At 37.8% G+C, this 11,916-nt stretch overlaps 1 non-coding gene across 1 annotated transcript; it reads left to right on the forward strand.

The window, feature by feature from the left end:
* The first annotated feature begins 11,509 nt into the window (after nt 1-11,509).
* On the forward strand, nt 11,510-11,613 carry LOC138388139 (small nucleolar RNA U13). The gene has a single exon (XR_011234086.1). It is a non-coding gene; the product is annotated as a small nucleolar RNA U13 (small nucleolar RNA).
* The last annotated feature ends 303 nt before the right edge of the window (nt 11,614-11,916 follow it).

Here is an 11,916-nt window from a genome sequence, read left to right on the forward strand (position 1 = left end):
TGAGCTAGAGGGGCCAAGAAATGTGAATCATGTAAAATAAAAAAAAAAAAATACTCTTTTCAAGTTTCTGCATAAATCTAAATGGCTCTTTAGTAGTTAAATCACACCCTAATTGCTCTGAGACCATCTAGTCGCAATAACCCCTGGCAGCCTGTTCCCTTCCTGTGGGGATTATTAATAGCTCCGCCCCAGTGTAGGCGAATCAGGAAAACCCATGAGACGATGTACTCAGTCTTTGACATCCCCTGATGAAGGCCACTGGGCCACCTGACAAGCACCTTGGCTCAAAGAAATACTAGGTACAGTTAACCATAGCAATGATAAATTGTTCAAGTGAATAAAAAGTGAAAAATTTCTCCAACTTGAGTCATGGCTTTTAATTTTCAGGTTTATGCAGGAAGAAGAATTAGCAATGGCTAGAAAATAAATAGGAAAGACTAAAAATGTGCCATCAGATTTATGGAATAATCTTAAATACAACATCTCAACTTTGCTGAGGAGTAAGTTCTGCTGAAAAAGTCACATTGCCTGGTTATTACCTTTAGAAGTAGCAGTAGAGTGACTGACTGCCTTCCTTCCTTCCTCCCTCTCTCTCTCTTTCTCTCTTTCCCTCCCTTCCTTCCTTTCCCCCTCTCTCTCTTTCTTTCTTTCTTTCTTTCTTTCACCAATCCTGCTATGTTTATATTGCCTAACTTGTTGGCACATCTCTGTATATACAATAGCTACGGTTAATTTGGTTTACTGATTCAATCCGGGAGTCCTAGAATTTTATTGCATTTGTTGTTAAAACCAAAACCAAAACCAAAAATCAAACAAAGAAACAAAAAACTGTTATTGCTTTAAGGGACACTGGCTGTCATATAAGACCACTGTTTTGAATACAATAATAGACTGTACAATTTTAGCATTGGGTTTAGTAATTACATGTGTACCATCTTAATTAAACTAGCTAATGTTCTCTCAGTGCCCATTAGAGGCTATAAAACTAGAAAGCCCAAAATTTATTGCACTGTCTTAGAAAGGAAGATAGCAAATCTCAGAAGTAGTATATTGCATTTTGGTTTGATGTTTATGATCGCCAGGAGTGTTACCCTTGGTTCCAAAGAGATGAGGTAAATTGGGACATATATCAATTTGTGGATAGTATTAGCTTGGAACTAATAGAACGAAGCAATCTTATCTAACACTGTTTAGAAGCTCATAAAAGAAGGAAAGATCATAGATTTAGAAATTAAGAAAACTCAATAACAAGGCAAATATTTCTTTGTAATCAAAATATTTATTAGTAATCAAAATAACACTCGTAAACGGTGGTCTCTCAGTGTATGACCTAAATTAATTTATGCCTGGGAAACTGAAACTTTGCTACAAGGTAGCCCGAGCCAAACAGACAAAATGAAACTGTATTAGACTTTTAAGAATACTTAAACTATCTATTCTTAATCAATAGAAACATTTTATATAAGTTACATAAAGTGTGAAATATTCATCAAAATTTTCATATCTTGCTTTGTCATGAGGAATGTAAATGCAGACGTTTTGCCATACTTCTGTTAGAAGAGCGAGGAAGGCCTCACATCAGGGTTTGAAACAAGAGGTGGGATTGGATGTCATCACTGCCACTCATTCCAGCGTAAGGGAGAGAGGCTGGTCATCTGCTTCCTAGGGAACCGGGACCAGAAAGACCTGTATCATGTTTGCTCCTTCACTGCTTTAACCTTTTTGATATGATTCAAAGAAAGAAGCTTCCCACCAGAAAGATAGCTGAGGCTCCAATGTGGGAAATACGTGAATAATACTTACTATTACCTAGAGCAGAAACTAAAAGGACTTGAAGAAAATCGTTTTTGGATCATCTTGGAGTTTTGAAGTTTTCCCTCGATACTTATAAAACAAGCAGATTAATTAATGCAGGGCCTAGCAAAGAGAAGGGACTCTCCCTTGATCTTTGGCCAAGAATGCTCCTTAAACATCTCCCAACAAGCTGACAAGGTAGGCGTTACATCACCATCATTTTATAAACAAGGGAACTGAGACTTAGAAAGATCAGACAACTCTTCAGTAAGGCTGAAGGTCCTGTCTGCTGACTCCCTTGAATGCTTTTTCAAATAGGAGAGTGGAAATGGCTTGAAAGGTGAAAAATATGAGCGTAAAGAATGCATATTTAGTTGATTAAGCAAAATAGATTATTTGAAAACTGGAGGTAAAGTGACTTACCTGTCACTGCTATAAACCCCAGCCCTCCTGAAGGTGGCGTTATTGAGAGCTTTTTTGGACTAGAGATGAAGATCCTAGAGTTACTCCCCTACCCTACAGTAAATTAGGGTGTGATACTTCCCAAGAATAAGCTTAGCCAATGGAAACTTCCTGTCTGAATTGCTGAAATCAATATAAAGTTGCTTAAGTTTTGTGAATTTGGACTTGTTTAGATTCCAAGAGCCAAGTTCTTCTGACTGTGCAAACCTGTTAGGCTTTGCTGTGCCATAAACCTTTGATCATTGATGCTGACAAAGGTCTGCATATTTTAGGAACCTTTCTCTGGAATCAGCCTTAGGAATATTTGTGTAGCCAGACAACATAATTACTCTCATTATTTTTTAGCCAGCCACACCTGATTATTGAACAACAACACACAAAAAAATGCTATTAGTCATATCGCAAATCCTCTGCACTTCTCAGAGCAGTTTCAAATTATCTTTATCTAGTAAAAACTTAGGAAGCCTTCAAAGAACAAATATTTGACCCCTTATGCATATTCAAAATAACACCCCATGATGTAGGAGGACAGTTTCTAAAAGGCAACTCCAATAATTAGAGAGCAATGTCAGTGTGATTTGAATGGTGGCCTTCAAGTTGACTACTTTAAGTGACTTCACTCCTTTGGATGTGCAGGAAATAAGGCCCTTCACCCTATAAAGATTCACCGACATGAGGCAGAGTGATTACTGGGAGATAAGGACATACAAACGTATTTGATGTATGTACATGGGATCCTTCAGAATGAAGAGGCAACCTCCCAATGAGGTACAGAAGTTTCTAAAGAATGGGGGCTTGGTTTGTGGCAAAACAGGTTTTAGTGGCAAGACAGGTTAGGGGAGGGAGAAAGGAAGAGGCTTGGCTAACAAAGGGGTCTTGTTATGTAAATGAACCTTATAGGTAGCAGCCCACAGAGAGAATAGATGGTAAATATTTCTTTTCAGTCCTTTAAAGATATCAGAATCTCAGTTAATCTTTCCTAGATTGGATAAGGAAAAACCTGGCTGAATTAATGGAGATTCCCTACAGATGCAAACACCCCCCCTAACCCCCTCCCCCCCAAAGACAGCTATGTAGCTAGACCTGTGGCAGCCATCTCAGAATATTGCAAAGAAATATATTTTGGAGTAAAATATTCTGATTTCCATCAGATGCTTGGGTCCAGAAATGTTTATATAATTAATTTAAGAATTCTCATAGTGGATCTTTCTTCAAATAAGACAACAGCTTGGTGTGTCATTAATTTCAATAGCAGTTTCATACTTTAATTATGTATTATTAGGGTTCACCACTGTGATTTTTTTTCTTTCAAATTGAGGTATGCCTTACAATAAGGGACACAAATTTTATCCACACAGGGAGAAGAATTTTAACATATGCATGTATACTTCTGTGTAATCAATACCTAGATCAAGATATAAAACATTTCAAGCCTTCCACAAGCAGCCTATGTTCCTTACTAGTCAGTACCCCTAACAGAGGATAACCACTGACGTGCCCTCTAATCACTGTAGATTAGTTTAGCCTGTTTTCAAATTTTATATAAATGGATTCATACAATTGTACTCTTTTGTGTCTGACTTCATCTAACATCATGTCTACGAGATTTATACACTGTGTTGTGTGTAACAGTATCCTGTTCTTCATGTTACTTTGAATATTCCATTCTATGATTATACCTCAATTCATTGACCCAATCTACTGTCGATGAATGTTTGAGTTATTTACAGTTTAAGGCTGTTACTGTACGCGCACTCTTCTACATGCTTCTGAGTGGAACAAACCCTCATGTCTATTGGGTATGTTGCCCGGAGTAAAATTGCTGGGTCATACTTACGTCAAGCTTTCATAAGCACTGCCAATTTTTTTTTTAAAGTGTTTGTACCAATTTACACTTTTGTGCTTCTTAAGTTGTTAGGTAGACAGTGAGGAACCCCCGGCCCTCCTGGGGACAAAGGCAGGTGCCCAGAGCAATTGCCACACCAATTGGTAGGAGGGAATGCCTTACCAATCTGCCAGTCAGAACTTAGTGTGCCACCTAAAAAAGAATGCAGAGGATTCCCTAGCCCATGGGCCAAGCAGCACAGGCACACTAGGGTCTGGAAGGTGATTTGGAACAACCTAAGGCTTTTTATCATGTCATTGGCTTAAATCTATATTGTATTTTACATCCCCTGATGGGCTTTCAGACAGGCTCATGGGAGATCCAACATGAGCAGTAAAGACTCAGATTATATAACTCCCAACTGTCCACCGAAGTGGTTTGATGGTGATGTTTGAACCACGAAGAGGGCCCAACCTAGACAATATAAAACAGAACCAAGAACAGACAACTTTGACCTGACAAAGTGACATAAACGGAAAGACCATTAGGGCAATTATTTTCCTGGATTTATCACTAAAGTATTTCTTCACATGAGTTGTTTTCTTTCTTTAAGACAAGCTTTGAGACATTATAACAAAATTACTAGCCAGGCATGGTGTCACATGTTTGTATTCCCAGCTACTAGGGAGGCTGAGGCAGGAGGATGGCCTGATCCCAGGAGTTTGAGACTGCAGTGAGCTATGATAATGCCACTGCATTCCAGCCTGAGCAACAGAGTGAGACCCTGTCTCAAAAACAAACAAACAAACAAAAAACAAAAACAAAATCGCTGCCATCTTGTTTTCCTTTTTGCTTTCTTGAACTACCTGTAACTCATTGGACTTGTAGTCTCCATCTTCTTCCTTGCTATTTTTTTCAGAAATACAAGGTGACTTCTTCATGGCACTTCACTATTGATTTGTGTGTCCAGTATGTGCACTTTGGGTGAATTTCTGGCAACAGAGTGAGCTACACTCTGCTCTCTCACCTGCTGTGTGTGTGGATAAGACTCTGACCAGCATCAGAAAGGGAGGGCCATGACTTACCCTGTGTGTGAGCAGACATGAGACCCAGGAGGTTTGACAAAGGCAGTGTGATTTCTTCAACAGCATCTCATAAAACTCAGAGAAGTACAGCGACAAACTCAATTCCAAATCCCATGGTTGCCAGTACCTGGGCCTTCACCTTGTCATCACTCCTCAGGATTTCATCATTAACTTGCCCAGATAATTACCCTTTGGTGAGGTCAGGGTTCTGATTCTTAGTCAAGAAAACAAAATATCACTGGCAGCTCTTCCCAGCTGTATGTTTTAGTGATTCCAGATGTTCAAATCAAAGAAATGCTGGCAACAATGTGCTGTCCAAACAAAAAGGAAATGAAATGTGCAGACTGTTTTCTAAACATTTCAAAGACCCTGGAAATCTAGCCAGCACCAAAATCAATATTTGCACTTTAGTCTCTGCTTAATTTGAACTATTAGAACCTGCACCAAAGACAAAAGCCATCTGAAGTTGAATTTTTTCACCATTATTATTTTTTATCCTTATTATTTTTTGTAAAACATTTTGGAGGAAGCAGGTATTTGATTTAAATGTTTCATTTTTAAAAGAAATGTCCTCCTTTACTGGGAATCCCATATTGGGAGTTCTGCTCTGCATTGTCTTATTATGTGTGGTCTTTTAATTTTTTTTAATTTAATGAACCTAGATCAGATTCAATTGACACTAATTTGGTACTAATTTCATATATGTGTATTGGATATATATCCTTGAATAATAAAATAAAGTGATAACGCTTAACAAAATGTAACAATGGACATGTTTTTAATTTTTTAACCTCATTAAAAAATAATAATAATAGTAATAAGTAGTTATATTATGTGATCATAACAATAGTCCATGTTAGTTTATAACTGGGCTCTCTGATCATTTCACTCAACTAGAATGTAAAAGAAAGTGAGAATAAGAGGAAATAAATGGCGACTGTATTAGCTAAATAGACATATCAGAAGTCATTAGCATCATGTGCTTTTTTTTTTTATTTTTTATTTCATCTTATTGTTAACATCATGTGCTTTTTAAAGATCATTTTAGTCTTTCACTCAGAGCCTATTTACTCCAATTTATGCACAATCCTAACCACCTATGCAATTGGCTTTCAAACTCATGGTGGGAGAGAAAGAACACTAGTGGGAGTTTGACAAAGTGTCACAGAAAAGCACATGGATAGCAGTGAGAAATGATAGCTATTAGCAAAAAATGTTACAAAACATAAAAGGAAGAGGAATTATTTTATTATTATCACTAAATAATTATAGCAAGCTCTGATCATTTTGTTTAGGGAAAATAGCATACCTGCATCAGGCACATCTTGTGTCCTGCCTTTTTACTCTAGCAATAAGTGCAAGTGTCATCTGAAAGCCCCTTAGCTTGCTGCACAATATGGATCTCCCTTTCTGCCTCAAAGCTTCTCTGGTATTACCACATTGCATGTGAAAATGAGCCTACTTGGCCATTCTTACATATGAGCAGACCTGAATTTAACACCCCTGGAGGCTGCTGTTGACCCCTGGGGCAGGAGTCAATGGATAAAATTTCCCCTATTCTGTTCCTGGAACAGAAGTTCAAGTATTGAACAATACTGAAGTTCATCCTGAGAGGGTCCCTAGCCAAGATCCAAACGTGTTGCCCAGTGTGTTGAGTAGTTTTAAAATGACCCCTAGGCTGGCTTTCCCTACTTCCCAGTTTTATTATTCCCAGACTCTGACCTTTGTTTGTTAGGATTTCCTCCCAAAGAGAAATCTACTACTAAGCTATGGTAATCGAAACAGTAAGGTACTCTCACAAAAATAGACATATAGACCAATGGAACAGAATAGAAAGCCCAGAAATAAATCCATGCATCTACAGTCAACTGGTCTTCAACAAAGATACCTAGAACACACAATGGAAAAAGAACAGTCCCTACAATAAATGGTGCTGGGAAAATAGAATATCCACATGCAAAAGAATGAGATTGGACCCTCATCTTATTCCATATACAAATATCAACTAAAAATGGATTAAAAATTTAAAGATAAGAGAAAACATAGGGAAAAAACTTCTTGACCTTGGTCGGGGAAAAAATTTTTTGATGTGACCCCAAAAGCACAGGCAGCAAAAGCAAAAATAAATAGATATGTATTTAAACAAAGGCAAATGAGATTGAAACAAACTAAAAACCTTATGCACAGCAAAGGAAACAATCAACAGAGTGAAAAGACAACTTACAGCATGGGAAAAAATATTTGTAAACCATATATCAATAGATATATATAAGAGGCTAATATCAAATTATACAAGGAACTCAAACAACTCAACAGCAAGAAAATAAATAACTTAATTAAAAAATGGACAAATAACTGAAAAGACATTTCTCAAAAGAAGACATGCAAATGGCCTGAAGGTATATGAAAAATGCTAAATATCACTAATTATCAGGAAAAAGGCAAGTTAAAAATCATAAGATATTACCTCACACCTATAAAGATGGATGTTATCAAAAAAAATAAGAGAGAAGAACAGGTGAAGATGTGGGGAAAAGGGAATGCTTGTATGCTATTGGTGAGAATGTAAATTGGTGCAATCATTATAGAAAAAAGTATAGAGGTGCTTCAAAAAAGTACAAATAGAGCCATCATAAGATCCAGCAATCCCACTGTGGATATAGAACCAAAAGAAATGAAATCAATGTGTTGAAGAAATATCTGCACTCCCATGTTCATTGCACCATTATCAATTTAAATGTCCAGCAACAGAAAAACGGATCTTAAAAAATGTAGTATTTATACACAGTGAAATATGATTCAGCCTTAAAAAAGAATGAAATCTTGTCATTTGTGACAACATGAATGAACCTGGAGGACATTATCCTAAGTAAATAGGCCAGGCACAGAAAAACAAATACCATATGCTCTCACAGATATGTGGAAATTTAAAAAGTTGAACTTCTAGAAACAGAGAGTAAAATGGTGGTTAACAGGACTGAGGGGTGGGTGGCAATGGGGAGATGTTGGTCAAAGGATATAACATTTCAGTTAGACAGGAGGAATAAATTCAGGAGATCTGTTGTATAGCATGCTGACTATACTTAACGATAATATCTTGTAAACTTTAAAATTGCTAAAAGAGTAGATTTTAAATGTTCTCACCACAAAAAAATAAGTATGTGAGGTAATGGATATGCCAGTTAGCTTGACTTAGCCATTCCACAATGCCATGGACTCCACAGCCCATGCTCTTTCTACTCTATTGTGTTAATTATCTAGTATCATAGCATATATTATAGATTCCAAAGTAATGAATTTTAAGACAAGAAAAATAAATATTTAGCACACTGTTTAAGGGCATTAGGAAATATACAATTTATTTTAGAAAGATTTTAATCCAAGTGGTCAAGATTAAAAATTTGGTGTTTGATGCTAGGCCCAATGGCTCACATCGGTAGTCTTAGCATTTTGGGAGGCCAAGGTGAGATGATTGGCTGAGGCCAGAAGTTTGAGACCAGTCTGGGCAACATAGCAAGACCTCCTCTGTACAAAATTTTAAAAAATTAGCCAAGCATGGTGGCTTGCACCTCTAGTCCCAGAAACTTGGGAGGTTGAGGCAGGATGATCCCTTGAGCCCAAGAGATTGAGGTTGCAGTGAGCTATGATCATGCCACTGCACTCTACAGCCTAGGCAAAAGAGTGAGACCCTGTGGGGTGGGGGGAGGAAAAGAAAAGAAAAGAAAAGAACTTGTTGTTTGTAAGTCTGAGTCTTCCAATATCAAGAAAAACCCAACTGTAATGAGTTTTAATGACTTGTGAATCCAAGAGCATATGGATCTAGCAGGAGAGCTTAAAAAGATAGGGAAATGGAGAATACCCAATTATGGTTGGGCCTCATCTAGATCAGTGATTTGCAAATTATGTTCCATGGAGGCCCAGGGTTGCATAATTGTACCTCAAAGTATATCATGGGATCAGAGTCAGTCTTAACAGGTAGTAATTTGGGCCCACTTATCTCCTTTAATAGCAATCCCACTTTTCCATTCTAAATATTGAGGTTCTACCTAAAATTACATTTCAGAAAAGGATTTACTACTATAAAAATAAAATTTTTAAACCAAAATTGGAAAGTTTCACATATGCCATAGAAGTATATGAAAATACTGGGTTCCTCTATGCTTTAGAATAACTCATGAATTAGTGCTTTAAAGTGCCCATGTTTTCTTTCTCGTCCAATATTGAGTTATTGTGCACCTGCCTAACCGCATCCAACTGGGCAATAACATTATAATAATCTTCTTTTCTATTAATAGTAATATAATCATAATTTTTTTTGGTGCAACAGTATACCTAAGTCCAGGCTTGGACCTAGCTTTTTGCGGTTGTGGGATTGAACAGGATCTAACACATAATATGTAAAATTGGCATTAACGGAGTCCCATCAGCCATGCAGTAAGAAGTGCCTTGCAGAGTTAAGTCTGTGGCACTGGATTATGCTGGACAGATGGGATTTGATTGGCCTGTAGGCCTAAAGTGCTTAGAAAATACTTCAGCAAGTGGAGACAGGAAGGTCTTTGATGCTGAGGGTGGTTATTTGGACAGAGGAGGTGATGCACAGAAGAATGTGGCTAAGCATCAAAGGGAGAGTTCAGTGGCAGCAACGGCTGCCTACAAAATGAAACTCATTTTTTTCTAAGTCACACAGCAGCCTAAAGAATCCATTTGAAGGCCGAGTTGTTTGGCCTTAGGAGTCGTTAGAAGGCAGACTTCAAGGTCATCGCGAGTTGCAGCGGGCTTCAGGCTCATTTATTTTTCAGAAACATCACAAGAGCGATAGCTTAACCACGTTATAAGCAAGCATACTTTTCGGGTTTTATCAATGCTAGATTTTTTTTCCAAGGCCATCTTTCTCTATTTCTCTCCTCTCTTTCTGTTCAGTTTACAGCTTTCTCTAAACCAGGTGAGCCGCTATTGGATAATTTGCCCTCTGATAAGATCGATACGTCTTGCACTGACCTCTGCAACCAATTATGCTATTTTTAAAAGCTCCCAGAGTTGAAAATGTTCAAGATCTGCTGTGAGCATCAAGAGATAAATCCTTTCATTAAATAAAACTTTCAAAAATTTTTAAAATTTTCTGCCTAAAATGCAATATGAGCAAACAAAAACAACTGCCAGAAAAATTCCATCCTCTCGCTAGGCAGGCCAGCCGGGACCCCAATTGCTGAGGAAACTAGTGACGCCAGTAGGCAGGTCTGCTCCCCACATCCCAGCCCTGTCCCAGGCTCCTGAGGGCTACGTAGAGGTGCCATCAGGGTGTGTAGGCGGAAGTCCCAGGAAGAGAGGAGGAATCAATTTGGACTGCTGAGACTTACTCCCAAAAGGATTAAAGAACAGCTTAAAGAGAAAAGAAAGGCCATCAATAGACAGCATGTCAGAAATGCATTGAGAGTAAGAAGGGACAGTGGCTAGAGAGGGCTGACATACTTTGGACCTGGCAAGTTAGGGAGCTTGAGGAAGGAGAACTGGGAAGAGAGGAAAGTTCAGCCAACACATAGGGGTCTCCGCTGAAGAAGTTGCCGTTTTTCCTCTGAATCCACATCTCCCAGGCCCCATTCCCTTTGTCTGTGCTTCCTGAAGGCTGTATCTTGTTAAAATGCACCTTCTGGTTCCTCGGTCTGGAGTGGAGCCTGAGGGTCTGCATTTCTAACTCATTCCCACTTGATGCTGCCCTGCTAGGAACCAAAATTTGGGTAACAAGTTTATACAACTACTGTTACCACTCTCTGGAGTGTTTTTCCAGAGACATTCACTGAGTATATATTAATATAATCACAATATGAACAAGTTTTTTTAGACGGTACAATAACATACCATATCAGTCAGTGTTCTGCAGAGAAACTAGAGAGAGAGAAAGAGAGAGAGAGAGAAGAGGGGGAGGAGGGGAAGAGGGAAAAAGGAAGGCGAGAGATATTTATTTTAAGGAATTGATTCATGTGATTGTGGGGTTAGAAAGTCTGAAATCTGTAGGACAGGCCAGCAGGTTGGAAATTAAGGTATGAGTTGATGTAGTCTTGAGGCAGATCTCCTTCTTCTTTAACGAATTCTCAGTTTTGCTCTTAAGGCCTTAAACTGATTGAATGAGATCCACCCTATTGTGGAGGGCAATGTGCTTACTTAAAGTCAACTGATTAGATCTACAAATACCTTCACAGCAACATCAAAATTAATGTTCCAATAACTGAACACCATAGCCTAGCCAAGGTGACACATAAAATTAACCATGATATAACATTATAAATAACTGTCAGAAAATTTGCTTTTTTCCCCTTCCTTAAAATGACTTAAAAATCATTTTTGGCTCCTTTTGTAGTTCATAATCACGATGACTGAGTGTTCACGTGCATGTGGGAGACGTGTCTCCCTCCAACCTTGTTATGATGTCAGCGCATTACCCATCTGATGTAAAAAAATCATTCTTTATCAATAGCTACATAATATTCTACCATACAAATGTATCATAGTCATATAACTAGTCTTATATTCTTGGATATTTAGCTATTGTTTGCCATTACAAAAATGCTACAATGAACATTCTTGGGAAAAAAATGTTTTTAACTATAGTGTGTGAATATATCTGTAGTATAAATACTTAGATTTAGAAATACTGGTCAAGGGGTATGCAAATTTTTATATTTCATAGTAATTTCCAAATTCCACTAAAAATAGACTTATTTGTATGTAATTTTACTGATTTATATCCCAGTA

Source organism: Eulemur rufifrons, chromosome 1 (genome assembly GCF_041146395.1).
Source record: "Eulemur rufifrons isolate Redbay chromosome 1, OSU_ERuf_1, whole genome shotgun sequence".
In the NCBI taxonomy this organism is placed as follows: Eukaryota; Metazoa; Chordata; class Mammalia; order Primates; family Lemuridae; genus Eulemur; species Eulemur rufifrons.